At 37.6% G+C, this 20,135-nt stretch overlaps 1 protein-coding gene across 1 annotated transcript in view; it reads right to left on the reverse strand.

The window, feature by feature from the left end:
* Positions 1-20,135, reverse strand: part of LOC124060261 (protocadherin-9) — a 181,650-nt gene that overhangs the window by 90,660 nt on the left and 70,855 nt on the right. The gene's annotated exons all lie outside the window — the stretch shown is intronic.

The following is a 20,135-nucleotide window of genomic DNA, read 5'->3' on the forward strand; positions in this document are numbered from 1 at the left end:
ATCTTTTCATAGAAAGCACAAAGGTGACGTATTATCAATGATTTAACTCATACGGTGGAACTTGACAATGACAGAGTCCTTGATGTATATACTTAAAATGACATTTTAATGACATTTTGTTTAACCAACATAGACTTTTAATTTATGCCTGATGGCACATTAATGAGTTGTAAAGAGCTGAAGCTAAGATAATGTAAAGAACAAGCAGCTCAGTCAAAACTGTGTGTAATCCAAATCCATTTATTATTTTGGACTAATTACAATTACCTGGTTGGAATTCTCACACTTGAGTTAACATTAGTGAGTAAACAAGCCAACTTTTTCCATGTCTTTCAACTTTTAGTTCCGTTTCCATCCACAAGCTGTTGGACATTTTTAGATGCTAATTTTGCTTCAGTACTGTAGCCAGAATTTGGTAATTGGAAGGCATCGTATAATTTAAGGCCATAGGTCGATGTTAAACGAGTGATTAATATTTTTCACACAATATAGCATTTAGCCATAAAATTTATATGCTAATATTTATGATGTAGGCTGCATGCAGAGAAAACACATAAGGTAATCAACAATATGCAAAGCTTTAAAATTAGCTAATTTAATATTCAGTTAGACAACGCAATTAAGAAAATACTGTATATTATTGACTATTGGCCTTACTTAATACTTTCTTTGTTTTTTTATATTTGTTCTGTTTTTGTTTTTTTGTTACAGGATATGTGTATGTATTGTACAAGTAGATGGAGAATATTTTACTGAAATGTTCAGCATCAGCATATTGCAACTTTCTACAAACAATTAGTGAAAAGCCCTTCTTCATTGTATACAAACCTGATTTCAAGGAGACATAGATTCAAGTTAGATGTCATTATCACTGTTAGTCATGGTACAACTTGGCACCCTCAGTTAATAGCTTAAATGTACCATTTTTATAACAGTGGAGAAAAAAGTAATTTTTAGTAAAATGATCTGTAGCTATGAGCATCCAGTCAGTATGACACTGAACATACAACAAGTGCAGATTAGTTTGCGTCTTGTGATTTCATTGATTAAACGGGACTCATTTTCTCTGGATGTTATCTTTTTTTTTTATCCAACAGCGATAATAGAGACATTGGTGATTTCAACATTGAACGGAAATTAACTATAAGACAACACAGTCAAAGGAACATATTTGATGAATAGTAGAATATGATTTGACACACAAAAAAGAAAAAAAGTGCCAAAGCCAAAAATGGCCTGCTGTGAGAAAGCATTTCACCGAAGTGTGTCAAATGCCAAACTACGAGAGTGATTTTGATATGGTAGGTTTTCATCCCATCAGATTCATTTACTGCGACAATATAATGAAAAATGTTTCAACATTTGATGTACAACAATGTGCCTGTATGCGACAAGGAATCAGCAGTGGGGGGTATATCACAAAAAAAAAAAACCAATCATTACTTATCAGGAGACACTTAAAGTAATTAATGACTTGTGGAGACTGTTGCAAGTGGAAAACATTAATGAATAATTTTCGATACATAATCAAGTAATTAGGAAATGAACTCAAGAGTAAATCCAGGAACCACGATAATGAATACTGGTGATTATCAATTTGAAGCCATCTCCCTTATGCCCCCGAGGGACCTGTGCTAGTTTTAGAGGGAGAGAACTGGGGAGGAAGGATTTCTGTTGTGACACCATGATAATGTGCCAGTGCCACTCAAAGATCCAGAGTGACACACAGCTGCAGAGAGACCGAATCTCTTCTATATTCCAGCCTTCTGTCTGAAGCGCCGTCGTGTCTGCTCCAGTTCAGTCCATTATTTCAAGTGGAATCATCTTTATGTCTACTAATCTGTAGCCTTGTGTGCCAGGTTTTTTCCACTTCTAATGACAAACATGTTGAAAACTGTGCTAATTATTTATACTGGGTCCTCATTCTGTCAGCGCTTCAAGGATAGTTTCAAGTGTCTCATGAAGATGTCTAATTTTTATGACAAGCCAGGAATGGTTGAGCCATGCCTGTATAAACCACCAATTTATTTCCCTGAATGGCCTCTAATAGATCGTTTCTGACTTCAAAAGCAGTCTTTATTTTACTGCATTTGTGAGTTTTTACTTTAAATAGGTGACATAATTCAAATGACTCCATCTTTTTTTTTTTCTTTTATTTTAACACACAGAAAGGTCTGGAGTAAACCACTGAGAAAGACTTGTGTTGTAAGACTCGGAAAGTCCCTTCTAGCTATCTTTTCTATCAAGATAGCCGATGAGAAAGGACAAATGGGCTCCAAAGCATGCACCATAGAAATGGTCCGTATCTGTAGTTCCCTCAAGATGGAGTAGATGTAAATCTTATCTACACCAGCATATTAATTAAGAATCTGCTCTCGTGGTAATTCATGGAGTTCCCTTTGAGAACCTGGACTCCCTGATTCACCAATGGCATTTACAAATTCTCTCAGCAAAAAAAAAAAATCAAGCTAAATAAATGCAGTGTTGAGCACTTTGAATTAATGTTCCAGACTGGAATTAATGCTCCAATAATGTTTCATACTTTATTTAGTTTTACTTTAATGATCATTAAAACCTGTGTACATTATATACCAATCTTTCAACCACGCTATTGATGAATCAAGTTTTTTATTAAACATTCTTGCTTCTGAAATGGGTCAACTTAATGCAATAACAAATGGCCTATACTGCTACTTAGGACCTTGAGGCAAAATCATTTATTTATGGTAGCTGCAGCTATTAATAGGGGATCATAGGTGGCAGAATACAAACTAGGCAGAGGCAGCTGTTGGTTCAAGAGAGTCATAATAAACAGAATCCACCACTGTAAGCTGTTTCCTTAACCTTAAAATATTAAGTCAACTTATGTCATGTTGGCTGATATAGTTTCAGGGAGAATAATAAATCCACATTCAAGACATACAGAAAAAAGGCCATAGACTGGCCAGACTTATCAAAGTACTTCTGGTATGTTCAAAGCCTTCATCTGAAACACACAAAAGGGGAAAAAAAAAAGGAAAAGAGTCTAACAATGAGTTGAGCAAGAGCTGTGAAATATTTTACAGAGCTTTTCCGCTCTGAGAGTGACATACAGTAAGTAAGTAATTATTGTTCCAGTTGGTCTTTGTCATATTGTTACTGTGGCCTACTAACACCTTTGAGAAATAACAAATGTGTTGGCAGACAGAAAACAGAGAAAGTTAACATGCCCTGCTTGTACATACTCAGACCTTTGGTCAGGAACCAGGACTGGACAAAGAGACATAATTAAGTGCTTTTGGCTCTTCGTCTGGTACATCAAATAAACTGACATGAAATTACTACAACAGTTTAATATCAACACAACTGAACCAAAAATGTTGCATAAATTTCGACATCCATATAGCTGAAGGACATTCTGAGCCCTGTAACTTAACTGCTTTCACTACTCAGCATTACGGTCACAAATCATAATTATATCTGTCTATAATCAGTGAGCTGACCTCACAGTGATTGAACTTGTTTATATATCGATGGCCATAATGATGTTTGTGCCATGATATGTCCAGCCGTATATATATTCTAGAATCAATGCCTTCATTTGGCTGTTTTTGTTTTCCTCTGTTTTACATCTCTATAGATTTTCTATTTAATTTGGGTCAGCATTGTGAGGGAAGACAGGGTATTGATTTCTGTCTAAAGGGGCTTACGGGAACCAGGATAAGCTTGTCTTCTTGAGGCTTGACAGCGAGTTGTGACAACACACAGAATATACCCTTAAATCTCAGTGCAAATCTGATGCCAAACCAGGCTAACCTCAAAATCAACTGATGTCTCCCACCTTAGCTCAGGTGGGCAGTCACGTACACTCTTCTCTCTAGAGAAGATGGCATGGGAAAATATCTCATTGTTAAACAAAAAATATGACATTCAGCATGGAAGCCGTAGGAGGATCTTGTCTAGTAATGCTGGGGTGCAGCGTCCTAGACACACACACACAGAGGTTAGGATGCTGACAAGCTGAAGTTGTTTGTTGTTTCAAAAGTGGTGATAATTGTCCACTGCCTCACATCTCGAAAATGGCCTCTGTGGTCAACTTAGCTCTTCAGTTCCTAACTCAGGAATACATTTTCACTTAGACGAGAGTATAGCGAGTGGAACAGAACACAAGTGGAAGCCAAATGCATGAGGAAGCCGAGAACTTGAGCATATTATGCAAAGCAGCTAAACTTTTTAACGAGTGCTTCAAGTGGAGATGCTAAATAGTGTCGTAATAGCCGGTGATCAAGGGCATATGAGCCTCATAGTTGTTTCAAAACAGCAAATAATCCAGTGCTGCTCACATTTTTTTAATTGTTAAAACTTCAGTTTTAGGCCTGTGTTGCAATCCAGTGATACCAATCATCATTTTGTTCAGTAGCAGTTTTGAATGTCATATTGCAGAGCAAAAGTCAATTCTTTCATACTGTACCTGTAATGTTTTTTTATTTATGAAGAGTCAGAACGCAAGTGTGCAGTTATAGCAATGTTAACTGTGAAAATGTTAGACTGTTAGACTGATCCTATGCCTAATATGACTATTGCCATGACAGGTTTGCATGGTGTTGCAAACAGAAGCACATTTGATGATATTCTTGCTTTTCCAATTGGGTCAGCTATCCCTGCATGACTGAAATGATTGAAGGGGGCAAGAGTTTATGAAAGAAAGGCAGTCAGGGCAGGAGGTCATTTGGATGGATGAAGGGAGGATGAAATGAAAGCAAATTGTGAAACAAGCTGGCCCACAGAGCCATCCTGCCTAATCCGGTGCTGTGCAGAAACAATAGAAAATCTCTTTGAGAATGGAGGCGTTTTCATTTTTTAGATGCTATAAATGACCGAGGGATGATTGAAATTGGGCACTGCCTGGGCGATCCTGATTCCATCCCCATTGATGAAACCACTACTATTCCAAACACAGGCTCGCAAACACCCACACATTACATGCATACAAAAAAAGATCCACAAGGATAATAGAAAAGAGCAGACAGACTTCATATCAAAGTAATGTCTACAGAGTCTCTATTTTCCTTTTTTTCCCCCCTCCACTTCTGACTTGCTCACACCGTCCCTATACATCACTGTTTGGCTACAAGCTAACAAAAAAGCTGTATTATTTATTTCAACATAATCAATAAACCATGGCATCCTCTGCAGACATATTTTTCTCCCAGAAGAGTGACTGCCAGAATTTATTTTTCTGAAAATTTTGTGAAGCAAATATTCCTCAGTCTAGTGATAAACACTACTGACACATCACTCTGATCTAAAATTATTTGTTTGTGAGCATTCCAAGAATTACAGCCCAGAATCAAGCCAACCTATGCTACCTCTGCCAGAAAAAAAACAGCAATGAGTGTCTGTCAGTGAGTGGCTACTTTTGTTCCAGTATTTCACTTTGGTGACATCCTTTACCAAAGGTTTCTCCCTCAACTAACAATGTGCCCTTTTCATTTGTCATTTTCTGTCTTATATTTTGCTTTATTTGAAGCGTAATTTACTACACATAGCAAAAAATAATCTTCATAACCCTCAAAGTGTCACAGTCAGGCCTTTTGTCATGCTTTGAGACTGATATTGTGCTACATGCCCAGTGACGTGTGCCATTAATTTTTTTTCAAGCAAGGTCAAACTCTGTCTCTGTTGTTTGTACATGTCCTGTATTAGCAACAGCTCTGATACACAGGTACCACTTTATGGAACATCTGTGTGAGTTGGCTTTTTTTAAAATTGAGTGTTATTTTTTTCTTTTTCCTCTGTGCCCCAATCGCCTTCTGTAATCATTTATCATACAGTTGTTTTTAACTTCTTGCCCTGTGTTGCTCTCTCTATATTGCACTGTGTTTGTGTCTCTTCGCCAACACTTTGTGCTATTGATCCGCACTGTGGCAGCCCTCTCTTAGTGTCAGCACCGTACACGGGATCACCAGCCTCTCGGGTTTCTCGCTCGCGGTTACAAACACACCTCTGGAGCTGCTGGACTCACACGCTCAATGTACACACATGCGCACATGAATGCACGCAAATGTTTGCCTCTCACTTAGTTCCCACAAGAGGTTATGACTTTTATCGGTTTCTCTGCTTTTTTTCTACTCTGGGGAACAAGGTCAAGCCTCATCAAATGCAACCTCAACACCAGCTTCAGAGTGAAGGTCACTTCATTCCTCACATCTTTCTTGACCTCTGATATTACCATGTCATAATACATAAGGATTAATGCCTTACCTCTAGACTTTCTTATCTTATACCACACTGGCCCTATTTCATTTATGGGATCCCCATTCCCTGTTCTGCTCTTTGCTTTGTGCATGCAGTGTCCTGCATTCCTCGAATCACCTTGCACTTTGTGGGCAGCTCAATCTCAATATCGTGTTATCGGACTCAGGGGCCAAGGATATAAATACCATGCACCATAAGTCTCTCCTGTTCAATAACCATTATATGCTCTACTTTATACATTAGAAGCGCCTGATGGGGCAGTAAATTCACAGCTGCAGCTCGACCATCTCAGAGTGCATCTAGAGGAAAAATGGACGCTCAAGCCAAGGAAAGAGCAAAATGTATGGTAGAAAATGGGGAGGAAAGAAGTGAAACAGAAAAAAAAAATGTAAAAAGAGTTAAAATTTAAAGGGTCACAGAACATAAGCCAGCAGCATATGAGAAACTGAGAGAAGCAGTAAAGAGCTGAGGGGAGAAAATGAAACCACATAGTTACCAAAAACATTTATTTATTTTTTTAATAGACTTGTCTTTCTCACCTTTACAATTATTTGTTGTATTTTTTTTAATCCCGCCAAACCCTCCAATATGACATCCGTCTGCTCACACAAAAGGTTCATATTCCTAAGGCTGAGACTATTTCAACATCACCACCACCAGCGTTTGTTCACTTTCCAAGGACAGCAGTCAATAGAGACATATTTACATAAAACCTACCAATAAAGTACAGCCAACACTGAGCAGACCATGGAAATGGCCATAAAATGTCCATCCTCAAAGCACACTGCACACACATGAACACTCTCGTCATTGTTTACCACGTAAGCATGGCTGGATGCAGCATAGAGTTTATGCTTCAGCACACTTTTTCATTTGGAAAACTAGGGTGGTTACCCACCGAGCGCGAGCTGATTAAGAAAACAGTCCCATTTAATTCTTTTCTCCTCAACGGCCAGCAAGAGAAATGTAATTAAAGCCACTAAATCTCCCATGGGCCCCACTACCTGCTACATAACCAACATGACACGTTGTGTAATTCGTCCGACCTACAAAGGCGACGGCAGTTATTTGCCGTGGTTGCAGGGTGAGCGCAGGCCTTTGAGAGAGAGAGAGAGAGAGAAGATGAGGAACAGAAAAAAAAAGAGAGAGAAAGACCTGAGATAGCTAACCGCTGCTGAAGCTCCAAGAATGTTGGACAGCCTTCAAATGAAAAGAGACATGTTGATAGTACAGCCACAAACAATCTCTCACACACAATACATACAATAGCCAAGCTTGCTGGCTTTATAGTTAAGTGACCACTCTTTTTATATAATTCTAGCGCACAGCACTGATCATATCAATACAAACAAGCAGATCATTTTCTAAGCGACAAGAAAGACAGATGTGATCAAACAACATCCGGCAAGTCTGGTACTGATTATCAGCATTGTATTTCCCATCCTGCAGTGTCATTGAGACGATGACAACTGTGAAGCAGATGTAGATGGCTTGTGACTGATTTCATAACACTTTTTTATTATAGTAAACAACAGACGAAGTTTCACAATGTGCCCATTGACTTCTTAAATTACAATTAGAATGAAAGAGCATTGTATAGGGCATTGTGTGTCAGCATTTTCTGGCTGTGACCATTTGTGCATCTCAAAGGGCATATTAATTGACTTATTGACTTTGTGTGCAGTCTATACGTGTATATACATTTGTGTATGATTTTATCTCTGGCATTCTTACCAATTGCATTCATGCAGCTGTTTCTGGACAAGCAATCACGATTGGGAGAAAAGTAATGCAGGCTGGACATTTAAATAAAGCAAATATGCAAATAGTGTCAGTGCAGTGGTTTAATGTTCATTTCATTCTGCCAAAAAGTGTGGAGGTCATGATGGTGTGTTGGAATAGTGAATGGGCACAGAGAAGTATTTGCCTCCAACAACTGGCATACCGGTTTCATTAATTCAAAATTGCATTTATAAAATTATCCCACACTCCTCAAATTAAAAACGATTACACGACGTTAATCGCTTACCTATGTGCTGCAACATTAGATTGTTTTGTAAGTCATCTGTTTTCTTTTATTTCAATTGTTAATGAATGATGTGAGTATTTTACTAATTCATTTCCTTCAGGCATCTAAACACACAAATGCTTTTAATGTTGATGTTGTTTTACTGAACCGAACAACAGGGGGCATCATGTAATATGCAAAATAGAAGAAAAGCAGTGCAGAATAAAACCTCAAATAACGCCATAAGATGTCAACCGAAAACAGAAGACACTTCCTGGCAGCTGGTAACAGGAACACTTGCCCAAAACTGAATTTCTTTTCCAAAGTTTTGTCACAGTGTGTCTTAGAGGTAGCCGCTGTGCTCCATGGGAGACCATATTCACGGAAAACAAGAAAACTGACATATTCACTAGCAAGCCAAAGAAGTCATGCTTTATTTCTTTAAGGAACAGGGCATGTTTTCTTTATAAATATAAAATGAACGAGACCCCACTGAACTCTCATGCAGTTGAAATCTGCAGTACATTTCTGAGAGGTACCAGCTAATTTTTGTTATGTTAAGGCTGTTCACAATGTGAAAGTCAGAAAATAAATAAAAGCCTTCCAAAATCCCAAAACTAAGAATACACCAAACACCTTTTTGTCTATTGCTTGAGTGATTGAAAAAAATAGATCAGCTGCTTTGAGAAAGGCTGCTGCTGACACTTGTTTTTCACTCATCTGCGGTTGTTCGAACTGTGACCTTTGCCCCCTGAGTTATAATTATCATGTTTGTTGATGACACGCAGTATGAGGTAATTTACTTAGCACAATCATGTAACAAAACAGTTACAAAGACAATGTATTTGTGCTCCCTCAGCCATTTAGGAAAACAGCAGCATGCGGGCCTGCTATGTGACAATCTCTTGCTGCACAGCGGCAAATTTGTGAAGGCAGCATGAAATATCTGTGGCAAGCGCTGCTTTGTTTGCTGGTTTCATTAATTCTTCAGGAGGGTATATCTCAAAAGTGCCAACAAATACAGTGGAGAAACATGTGCTCTGGCACCAATCCATGCTTCTAATTGGGAACCTTGGGCTTCAGGAGTGCAGAATGCACCTTCGCTCTGAGAGTCTCCTCCATTATTCATAGAAATGTAAGAATTATAGAACAAGAACTAGCAGCCTAAGCTGGTAGTAAAGAATAAGGACTTCACAGAGATAAAACGCTTAATAATCTATTTTACTTCAATTTTTACTTGCAATCAACATACTTTAGAAACAATAGAAGCCAGTAACATTTTGTCATGCTCAGATTTTCAGATCCTCAAAGCGGTTAATTAGAAGCTGCGGGAAGGAATAAAATAAAAACATATAGCTGAGCCTCAGTGACTAACGGACCTTCACTTTTTGACTTAGAGTGAGCAAAACTGAATCGATCTTTCTTGTGGATCTCCTGTGGCTGGTCTCTTCAGCACAATATGTTGATATTTTTAGTTATTTATTTACCTTTTCGATTCAACCAAGCAACCTGTTAAACTGTGGAACAAATATCCAACATGTCTGATTTTGTTTATGAAGGGACATGTCTCAATATGAAAGGACAAAATTCCAAGAGGAACCTTCTCAGTTGTAAATACAAAAGCATTCACAACTCACACACTGAAACACTTTAATCACATGTATCCATGTGACATTTACTTAGAAAATATCATTTATGGAACTTCAACAGAGTTTACAGCTCACTGTGATACCACTGGAATGTTCTGTTTGCCATATGGTTGTTTTCTCAGATCAGCACGCAGTCAAGGACACAGATTTTTACAAATGTTGCAGGAAGACATAAAAACCAATTGGCATTAAGCTCGTGTAGCCACAAGTTGTGTTGCCCCTGATGATACTGTTAAAAAGAGAAGAGACTCTTTTCCATGAAAGAACATCGCATAGACTTGCAAGTGATCACATGAAACCACACATCAGAAAGTTGGAAAATCTATAGTATTCTCACATACCCTGTGTTAAAACAACAACATACTGCATATTAATGCTTCTGCTAACTGGTACCTCATCTCTATTTAAATGCTTCCTTTTAAATTTATGCACACAGCTGTCTGATGGCAAAAAAAAAAAAAAAAAAAAACCTCACAAACGAGGAAACCCTTACAGTCTCCAACATCCTCAAGGTATTCAAGGGCAATTCTAAGTGACTTTTTTCCCTACATACCTGCTCCTGTCCTGTGATATTGTTGGGAAATACAAAATCAGAGAATACTTTATTGCATTTGATCCTCCATTCATCTCTCATATGGTGGGCCTAACCGGCTCCCAGAGGTAGATATGAGTCAAGAAGAAAGGAGGAAACTGTGACCATCCTTCAATAGTTATTAGGGATGCAGCAGTTAGTGTGAATGAGGTAAGTAGACAGTACAAGGCAGAGAGAATGAGGTAGAGGAACAAAGGAAAGAGATAGGAAATGGAAGTTGGTGGAAGAGAGCAACAAATGAGAGATGAAGACAATAAACAGATTATAACACAGGGCTAGAATATGAAAGGCATGCAGAGAAAAAGAAGGAATAAGAAGGAGAGATGTTTTAAAACAAACTAAGTGCTGGAGATCCGATTGTGATGTTCGGGTGTGTCTGTGGGAAGGAATTAATAACGTCAATCTTTGGGAAACTATCTGTGCTCAGGTACATTTTTAGCATGTAAGAGGTGTGGTGTTGGTGAGTTAGCTGAAGCTAAAGTGCAAACGTGTGAACCATCCAACACATTCTCATCACAGGTCTTAAGATACCGACGCTCAGGCCCTTGTGCGTCTTGATGAGAACCTTTAGCATCTGTGGCTGACATCCAAAGCTGTCCCTTTAGCGTCAGTAGGCAACGCATAAGCCTTTGTGCTCCTTGTGTCTCATCCACATGCACAAGGTAGCCTTTCGAACTTTGCTAGAACAGCACAACACAGACAGAAGAGGAAAAAGACCTCAAAAAGTAACAATAAGTTATGAACAGGAAACGCCATTTTCCTGAAGCACTTCTTCAGGAAAGTCCTGAATGATTCGCTGCATAATTTGAAAACAGATGTTAAATGACAACTAAATATCTGAATTCTTTAAAATTTGAACTGCTCCATAACATACTCAGGGGTGTTTTCAGTACAGAGCAATGCTATCAATTAATTATCATTTTCAGTTAATGTATTTGGGCCACCATGAAAAGGATCTAATTTAAGATAAGTAGAACAATACAACACAGTAGGTGTGAAGAGAAGCCCTTTAGATAAGGATCACAGAGTAAGCTATAAACACAAACACCCGTCATTTACCAACATCAGTTAGACAAAGAGGGCAGACGCTGGATTTCAGAGATGTGGGGACAAAAGCTATTCACCAGTCTGTGGGTTAAAACCAAAACAAACAAATCTAAATGTCATTTGTAAATAGTGCATGTATGCCAGATGTCCTCATGTGTCTGATGCTGCCTGTGAGCTTGTGATGTGGTGTCCAAAAATATCACTTTAATTAAACAACTTCCCTGACCTTCCACGGCTGAGAGATTTGAGAATCTGAATATGTGAAATCCACTGGCATCTACTCTGAAATGTAGACTGAGTAAAACAGCAACTTTTTCTTTGAACTCTTTCACAAAATCACATTTTATAAGAACGAAAGCCTGCAATGAACAGTCATGACATCATGATGTCCAACACGTGTTTTACAGTAGAGGTCAGTCACATCCAAAAATATTGTGGCAGGTGATGGATCAATAGAAAACAATGAAAATGTTTACAGAAAACAACATTTACAGAATGTTTTTTTGGCCAAAATGTCACAACACAGTGTTATTAATTGCTTCTTCTCTGATGCAAATATTTTTGCATCAACCCATAATAATTACCTTTTTAGCCTAGCCTAGTCATTTGCTACAGTTCACTTATTCTCACGACAGTGATTTGTTGGTGTTGGTTTCCATTGTTCCCTATAGTGCTTTAATTTCCCAGTTTCAAATTTCAACACTATAGTACAGCACTTCCACTTCAGTGCCTACCTACCTGTGTGTGTGTGTGTGTGTGTGTGTGTGTGTGTGTGTCTGTTGTGTTGCGGAGACAAAAATCCGTTTACACAGTCACATTGTGAGGACCTGCCTTACTTATGGGGACAAAATACAAGTTCCCACAACGTTAATCATTAAATATTAGGGTGAAGACTTGCTTTTAGGTTAGTAAGTAATAGTAGGCAAGTAATGTTTATTGTTATGGTTAGGTGGTGGTTAAGCATCCAGGAAATGAATGTAAGGCTATGTAATGTCCCCATAGGGGATGGAAGCACAACTGTGCATGGAGAGAGAGAGAGAGAGAGAGAGAGAGAGAGAGAGAGAGTAGCTTGTTGACAAACGGGTTAAGAAAGTGCATCAGTAAGAGTAAGTACTGCTGAATGTATTAGTATCATTTCAGATTGTTGTGTGTAAACAATACTTTTAACAATTGAGTTCCTGTTCAGATATGAAAATATGGAGGCACCGTGTTTGTTCTTTGTACTTAGAGTTTGGGCTGAAATGGGAATTCCCATATTAATGTTATGATGTTTCTTGTATAACTGGGAAGCTAAAAGACATTATATTAAATGGATTCCACAAAGAACACAGTTAAAGAAAAAATAATGTGATGAAAACCACTTACTGAAGGTTTTAGTATTTAGTAATCACTGAAGACAAACCAAAAGCGTATTGATTTACTATCCACATGACACAGAGTGATTTATATTAGTTCTATTTATTTATTTATTTGATAGTGACCAGAAAAATAAATAAATAATAATAATAAAAAAAATGTGCATAAGCTTCACAAATTGATTTCTCACCCCCTGGGTGGTATGTAATGAGAGTTACTAGGCATGAAAGAAAAGCAATCTTTCAGCACTTAAAAAAGTTACATGAGGTAAGTACTTTAATTTGCTCTTCTTTTTAACTTTTTTGCCCAATACCTGAATCCATTTTCTTTAAGGTTCAAAAGATGAATGAGTCGATATGAGTTGGGATGGTTTCGATTTCAGCGCTCCATAGAAATCAAGGTCTTGTTGAATGAATAATAACCAATGAACTCTGCAATACAAACTACTATTTTCAAGATATTCAAAAAGTGCTGTTTTAGTGCTGTTTGAGTTAGAGTATCATGTATATAACCTTGAAAAAAAGGATCAAAATCATACTCATGTAATAATTGCCACTTAATTCATTTGTGTATAATAGACTGAGAGCAAACGCAACTGCTTTTTGCGCAAATCCTCCTCTCTGTTCTCTTTTGTTTATCATCAATGTGCAATGACTACACTACATGTAACATCTCAACAGACTATTCTGTCTTTCCTGAAAAAAAAGACAGTAGCTTGAGGCAATAAGTACTCTGAACTTCAAGCCTCTAATGATTTGAGAAGTTGCCAAGAGTTGGCAAACTTACACTAAATGCTTATTAGATGTGTCCAAGGCTGGTAGATCTAATATCATCATCAAAGCAATGTTTTTATAGCATATTAATACATTTACAACACATAATAAACCAAATTTAACACAGACACCTGAAGAGTCCAATATAAAAACAAAACACAGCGGAGTTGCTTACATACTCAACACACGACCTGTATTTTGTCATTGTTTTAGTAGAAGCTACGTTCTTTAAAGAGTTAACACTCTGTGTCACTCTTAATTCCACGGTGTCCCAGTACACTGGGACATCACACAAGTTAAGTTTAAGTTCCTCTTCAAAGATACAATATGTAGCATTTCCACATTAAAATGTCCATTTTATTCACGGTCATGCCACGCTTCATTGGCTCACCTGTTGCTATAAACTCGGAGAGAGTGTCAGAGAGTGGGACAGGAATTGGCGAGTAAAGCTTTAATCATCCATGAACATTTCTCATGTCAGATAGGTTTTCATTGGCAATGGTGGTCATTTAACAACGAAGACAACAACTCCCGTGATCCCACGTTACTTGTCGTCTTTTGTTTTGTTTTGGTTTGTTTTTTTGAGAGACCCCTATTGTCTGAAAGTACATACTATGCTGTTACATTATGAGATTTTTATTTCCTTGTTTATTGATTTATTTTTTTGGATGGTAACATCAACTTCAGTGGTTCATCTGGTGCTCCAATACAGCTATTTTACTATCAACAACTTAAGTGCTATTAGTAGTTGTTTACCAGCTGGAGATGAATGTGAGCAAAGAACCCCAATAGGTCATCATAATTGAAGTGAGACGACTGTGGCTATTGCAATGAACAGTCTGATTCTGATTGCATACAACATGATGTGTTATTATTGCCAATGGTTTTAGCCTGGGGGGGTCATCAGTTGGCAAAAAAAAAAACAAAACAAAAAAAAGCAATTGCCTTTTGGTCTTCGGCCTCGTCTTTGGACTAGCAAGGACCCTGCCTGAGGGTCTAAAGGCAAACACTGGGTCACTGGAGTCTATAAACTACTGCAGCTTGAGGCCACATTCAGCCAAGTTTCAAAGGTGATCAATGAAGTCTTTTATAAGGTATCCAGAACAGGGACGAACTGATGCATGAAAAAGTCGTTGCATTGAGGAGATATAACATTACCACAAGGAAAAATATTCATTAAGTTTTAATTTTGTGTGTGTGTCCTTTAACTCAAACCCACTTGCTGAATGCATATTTTAGCTCATCAGAAGTCTTGATGATGAATTGATTTATTCCTTGTACGCTGTTGCACACTGTATTGTGTACTTTGCGGTCTTCATTATATGAGTGCACTGTGGACTGTGCAAATTACTGCCACCAAACCGCTGCTGTCTCGCCTGTGGCTTTGTTGAGTATTGCTGAGCATGTGCTAGAAAAAATTTCAGTGTAATTTGTGGACCCGCTCGCTGGGCAAAAAAACCCACAGAAATTTCACCAAACTCACCACTTGCAGTTCACCCCAGTCGTACACAGTGGCCAGAAAAGTTTGCTCACGTCACTTAATGTGTTATTTCAAACACTTTGTAAGTCACTGTAAGGATGATATTCAGTTTACTGTTTACTGTTAAAATAATTTGAGAAGACAGAGATATGAGAAATACACAACCTACTGTGTTTCTTCTCCTTTATCTTACTGCTGATTGTACTGGAAAATCACAAGGTGTCTGTGTCTTTAATCCAAACTGTCACCCTATTTAAATAACTGAAACACTGACAATTATTAATGCCTGCAGTCCCACAGAAAGGCAGACACAATCAAATTCATCTCTTAACTACACATACCCAACTAATAACATGCCAGGATAAATGATATACAGTCGGTGCTCGTGAAATGAGACAAAGTTGGAACCTAAATGCTGTATCTGGTGAGACGTTCAAAGTCACAGACAATGCTGTCATTAGTATGAGCTGAATGACAGCGAAATGACTGGTTATTAACATCTTATTAAGGAAAAGTGTGGGCTATTCTGGTTGGATTAGTAGACAGGTGCCATGAAGTTTGGTTTAATTCTGAGCATGTCTGCAAGATCCTCCACAACTGCACTTGAAATATAAAACTAATCACTGATATTAAGGTGACATTTTCACTTTTAGGAAAAGTTTGACCATGCCAAATGCCTTTAGTTTTTTAAATTAAAAAAATGTGAGTTGGAATGAATTAAATACAACCTGAAAGATTAAGGCCACTTAGTCAAGATACAAAGATAACCCAGGCTAAAAACTAATTTTGTATTTTCATTTTTGTATTTTTGTATGGTTGGTATGGTTGTTTCTGAAAACTTTCCATGAAAATTAAATATTCTCCTTCATCTTTTTCAGTTAAAATCCACTTAGATTAGTTAATTGTGAATATCAACTATCAGAACATCTTACTTTACTTCAAACCAAATGACTCATAAAATGGGAGAATAAGTGGTAATGGACTTTTAAACAAAGAAGTCGATTCCAAATAAGCTATGCAGCAGAGAAGAAATAATGGATTTTGCAAATATTTGGAAAAAAAAATATTTGGAAGACAATAACATGTTAATTAGCTGTTGTTGCTCACAGCCATGAGTGCAGTGGAGAGGAGAGAAATCGTGGACTGAAGAAGAGCATGCAGCCTCATTAAAATACATGCAAAACACAACTATTTTGCATCTATTTTGTTTTGATTATCTTGTTGTTTATCGATTATTTATTGTTTTACCTTAACTGGTATGCTGGAGTAGTTTATTACAATGTTCCATGTCTTTCAAAGCGTGAATTATCAGAGTTTATTTGCACAGGAGAAGGAACCCATTAGCTTTGACAGTGTAGTTACTAGCTAGCTCACCTGCCACTCAGTAACTCACGTGGTCACACTGCAGAAACTGAACGCTTAGAGGACGCAGACACGGAGGAGATTCGGCTGGTATGATAGCAACGTGGAAGTACGATTGTTTTAGTTGTTGGGATTGTTTTAGATTGCATCATTAATAAAGCCATATCCTGCCCCAGAAGTCATCACATATCTTTGTTATTTTTAATGCAAAAACAAAAACAGTCACAGGCCTAGAAGTAATGAATTGGCCTCTCTGCACATCCCAGGACAGCACAGCATATATAAAGCTGAAAGGAGGGAAAAAAAATGAATAATCTGCATATCCACTGGACTTATAGAGCAGATGTGATCACCAGCATCAGTGTTGCAAGATGGTAGATGCTAGATTCATTCTTATGGCTGACTCATTGTACTAACATTGGTCATATATTTTAGAAGATATTTTAAGAGAATAAATCCTCTTAACCCAAGGGGTAAAACTGATACTACAACATCAGATGATGCTGCATTCAAAGATTAAATGTTTGAGCAGCACGTCAGCTGTTGTCTTTGTTAACGACTGTAAATACTTACACATTCTTTAATAAAGCAAAACTATCAGCGTCAATTTTTTTAAACATGCCTTAAGTCATCATCAGTCACTTGTTACTCTCCCACTCAAGCACACCACCAGAGGCAAGCTGTCAATCAGAGAGATGTGCTGACAGGACCTGATTGGACAGTAGTAGCAACAGATTGGCACTCCAACCTGCAGCTGATAGCTCAGTCTCTGTCAGATAAAACAGCACTATACTCTGAACCTAAACTTTAGAAAAACAAAAAAGGAAAAGTAGAATGATGACTGTCCCAGCCCACAGGCTGTTCTACGTAATTAAGAATTTTTTGATCATATTCATTTGTCACGAGCAGATTCAGAATATTCAGAATGTTTACATCCATCATTCAGCAGAAATCAGGAATGATTTTGTAGGTAAGGTGAATAAAAATGTGTCCTTTAAGAAGAGCCCGTGATGCACTTGTCAGGACTGCTCCATTAAACCTGGGTACGCTAAAGGTGCAGAATTGTTCAAGCTGATTAACGTCACATACAGCATGTTCAGTTAATAACCTTGTTCTCTTGACAGACCCCCCACCCCCAACAAAATGTGACACCACGGTCATATATAAACTTAGCTGTTAGACAGGGGTGAGCACTCTGTTTAGCCAGCCTCCTCCGCCTCGACCCTTAGGACCTCACGTTGTAGGCGTGTTCTGCTACGGTAAGTTTGAACAAGTTACACTCAATACTTTGTGCAAGATGTACCTAATTGATGTACCTAACCGAATACATTCTAGGCAATTCTTGTAATTATTTTTCCATTATATTCATCATTCTCATTATCTCATAGCTAGTGGGCCTCAGAATCTTATTCAGGTTTCTGTATCTGTAGCTGCAGCATTATAGAAGTAAGCACGTTCTTTGATTAAAATAACTAGCAGGCCTTCACACATGCACCCGTCCATGACACACTGCAAAAACTCTCCATTTATGTGTCTGTACCTTCAGCACCTCTTCAGTCACATCTTTTCATGCTGTACAAACACTAACAGTAACTGTTTTTGTCTTATATTTTTTATAGCCCAAAAGGTTTAGTGTCATCAACCTAATGTAATATAACTTAAAAATAAAGAATGTGACTTTGTCTTTGAACACATTATGATTATTATTAAACAGCAATGGCATGAGCATAGGTTTAGTGTTTACATTATTGATAATTATTTTAGGACTGTGATTTAAAAATGCAGAAAAAGAACATTCCTCTTAACATTACTTCAAGATTGCAAGGTTTGCATCATCTTGTTTGTGAAAGTGAATTCATTTAATGTAGTAATTTAATTAATTTATATGTCTCTTTATTTTTTATGTTTGGTTGCTCCACACAGGTCATGCGCAAATCCTTTAATCTTGCAACATACAGAGATAAACAACATGCAAAAACAATAAGAGTACATTTCAGCTCAACAAGGCATGCTATGTGATGATAAAGTAGACATCTTGTTTGCAAACCTGCGTCTTTTCTATACACAGCTGAATGAAGCCATTGAGCAATAAGGAGCACATATCTGCTGAATCATGCTTCACTTTTATTTCAAAAACTTTTCTTTTTTTTTTACCAGGATGGTCTCTTGAGCTTTTCAGAATTGTCTCTCTACAACCCATAACAATTTGTGAGACTGTCTATATCATTGTAAAAGAGATGTATAAGAGATATTTAGTTTCATACCAACCAAACAGTGACTTGGGTTGTCACATCACAGCTTGAGTGATACAGCCTGAGCTGTCAAAAGCCTTGCTTACCTTCAGGTAAGAAGTGTTCTGAGCACATAGCTTCCATTTGCTGTTTGACTTCAGTTATACAAATAGCTTTCGAAAAAGAATTGACAAAGAACTGAACAGGAATGTGTGTATTTATAATCAACAGAGCAAAATCTCAGTGAAGTTGTGATTTGCCTTGAATGAAAGTCTGAATAAGCTACAGATTGACAATCTATGACGTGGAAACTCTGGGAAAAAATTTTAATGGCCCCATATTTGTATCTACAAATTGTGTATGTTGTTCAAGGACTTTGTTCAAATAACAAAAACCACAATTAAGAAGCTATAAAGTAGACTCACAGTCCTCAGATCTTCTGCCATCAAAGTTAGTAGTGACAATAAAAACTATTTGCACCAGTGATTGCAACAGTGCATTGAATATAAGGTGTTTGTTGTGTTTTGTTTTTTTCTCTATGATTGCCAGCATGATAAAATGAAATGGCTTTTAATTGCATTTCAGTGTTTTGAACAAAACTGAATGGATCTTAAAATCCTAACAAGATTTTAAAGTTACATTGGTTCTCAAATTGGGTCTTCCTAAATCCACTCAAACTGGATTATAGTTGGATTCCTATCTTCCAAATCTACCCATCAATTCAGCAAGCATATGTGTTCATCCACACATTTAATTTCCTTTCTATACTTCATTTATTCTACTTCCAAAATATATGTTTGTTTTCAACAACTGATGTTTTGTGATAAAATAAGCAGAAGAAGCCATACAATGAATTGAGTTGCATCCAAAATACAGTTTGGAAACATCTAAATATAACATCAGACCTTTATTATACTTCTTTTCAAATCTATCAAAATGCTACCAGAGATAAGGATTTCAAGCCATAATAGCTGCCACATCTAGGATCAAAACACTCATTTTAGTGAACTTTTCAGAGCTGAGTGGTGCAGAACAGCGGCAGGTGTCAAATTTATACTACAGAGAACGTTAATCAAAGGTAAAAAGCGAGGAGTGTCTGCTGGAGACTGCAGAACCGTAACAGAACCACATCTATCAGTCAGCGACAACACAGTCAAACTTATAAAATATCTGTCAGGATGCAAAGATGCAGACACATCAGACACACAAGCACACATACAGTATGTACACACAAACGCGCACACACACACGCACAACCGAAGGTGTTCCAAAGTACCTAAAGGGCTCTTGAGTTCCTGGAAAGGTTGCTTCTATGAAAATGGCTATTGGAGAATTCGTGCTGGCAAGTCAGTTTTTGGTTTAATAAATTGTGTTATTGTTAGCTGCTGGATCAATGCCCC

Source organism: Scatophagus argus, chromosome 1 (genome assembly GCF_020382885.2).
Source record: "Scatophagus argus isolate fScaArg1 chromosome 1, fScaArg1.pri, whole genome shotgun sequence".
In the NCBI taxonomy this organism is placed as follows: domain Eukaryota; kingdom Metazoa; phylum Chordata; class Actinopteri; family Scatophagidae; genus Scatophagus; species Scatophagus argus.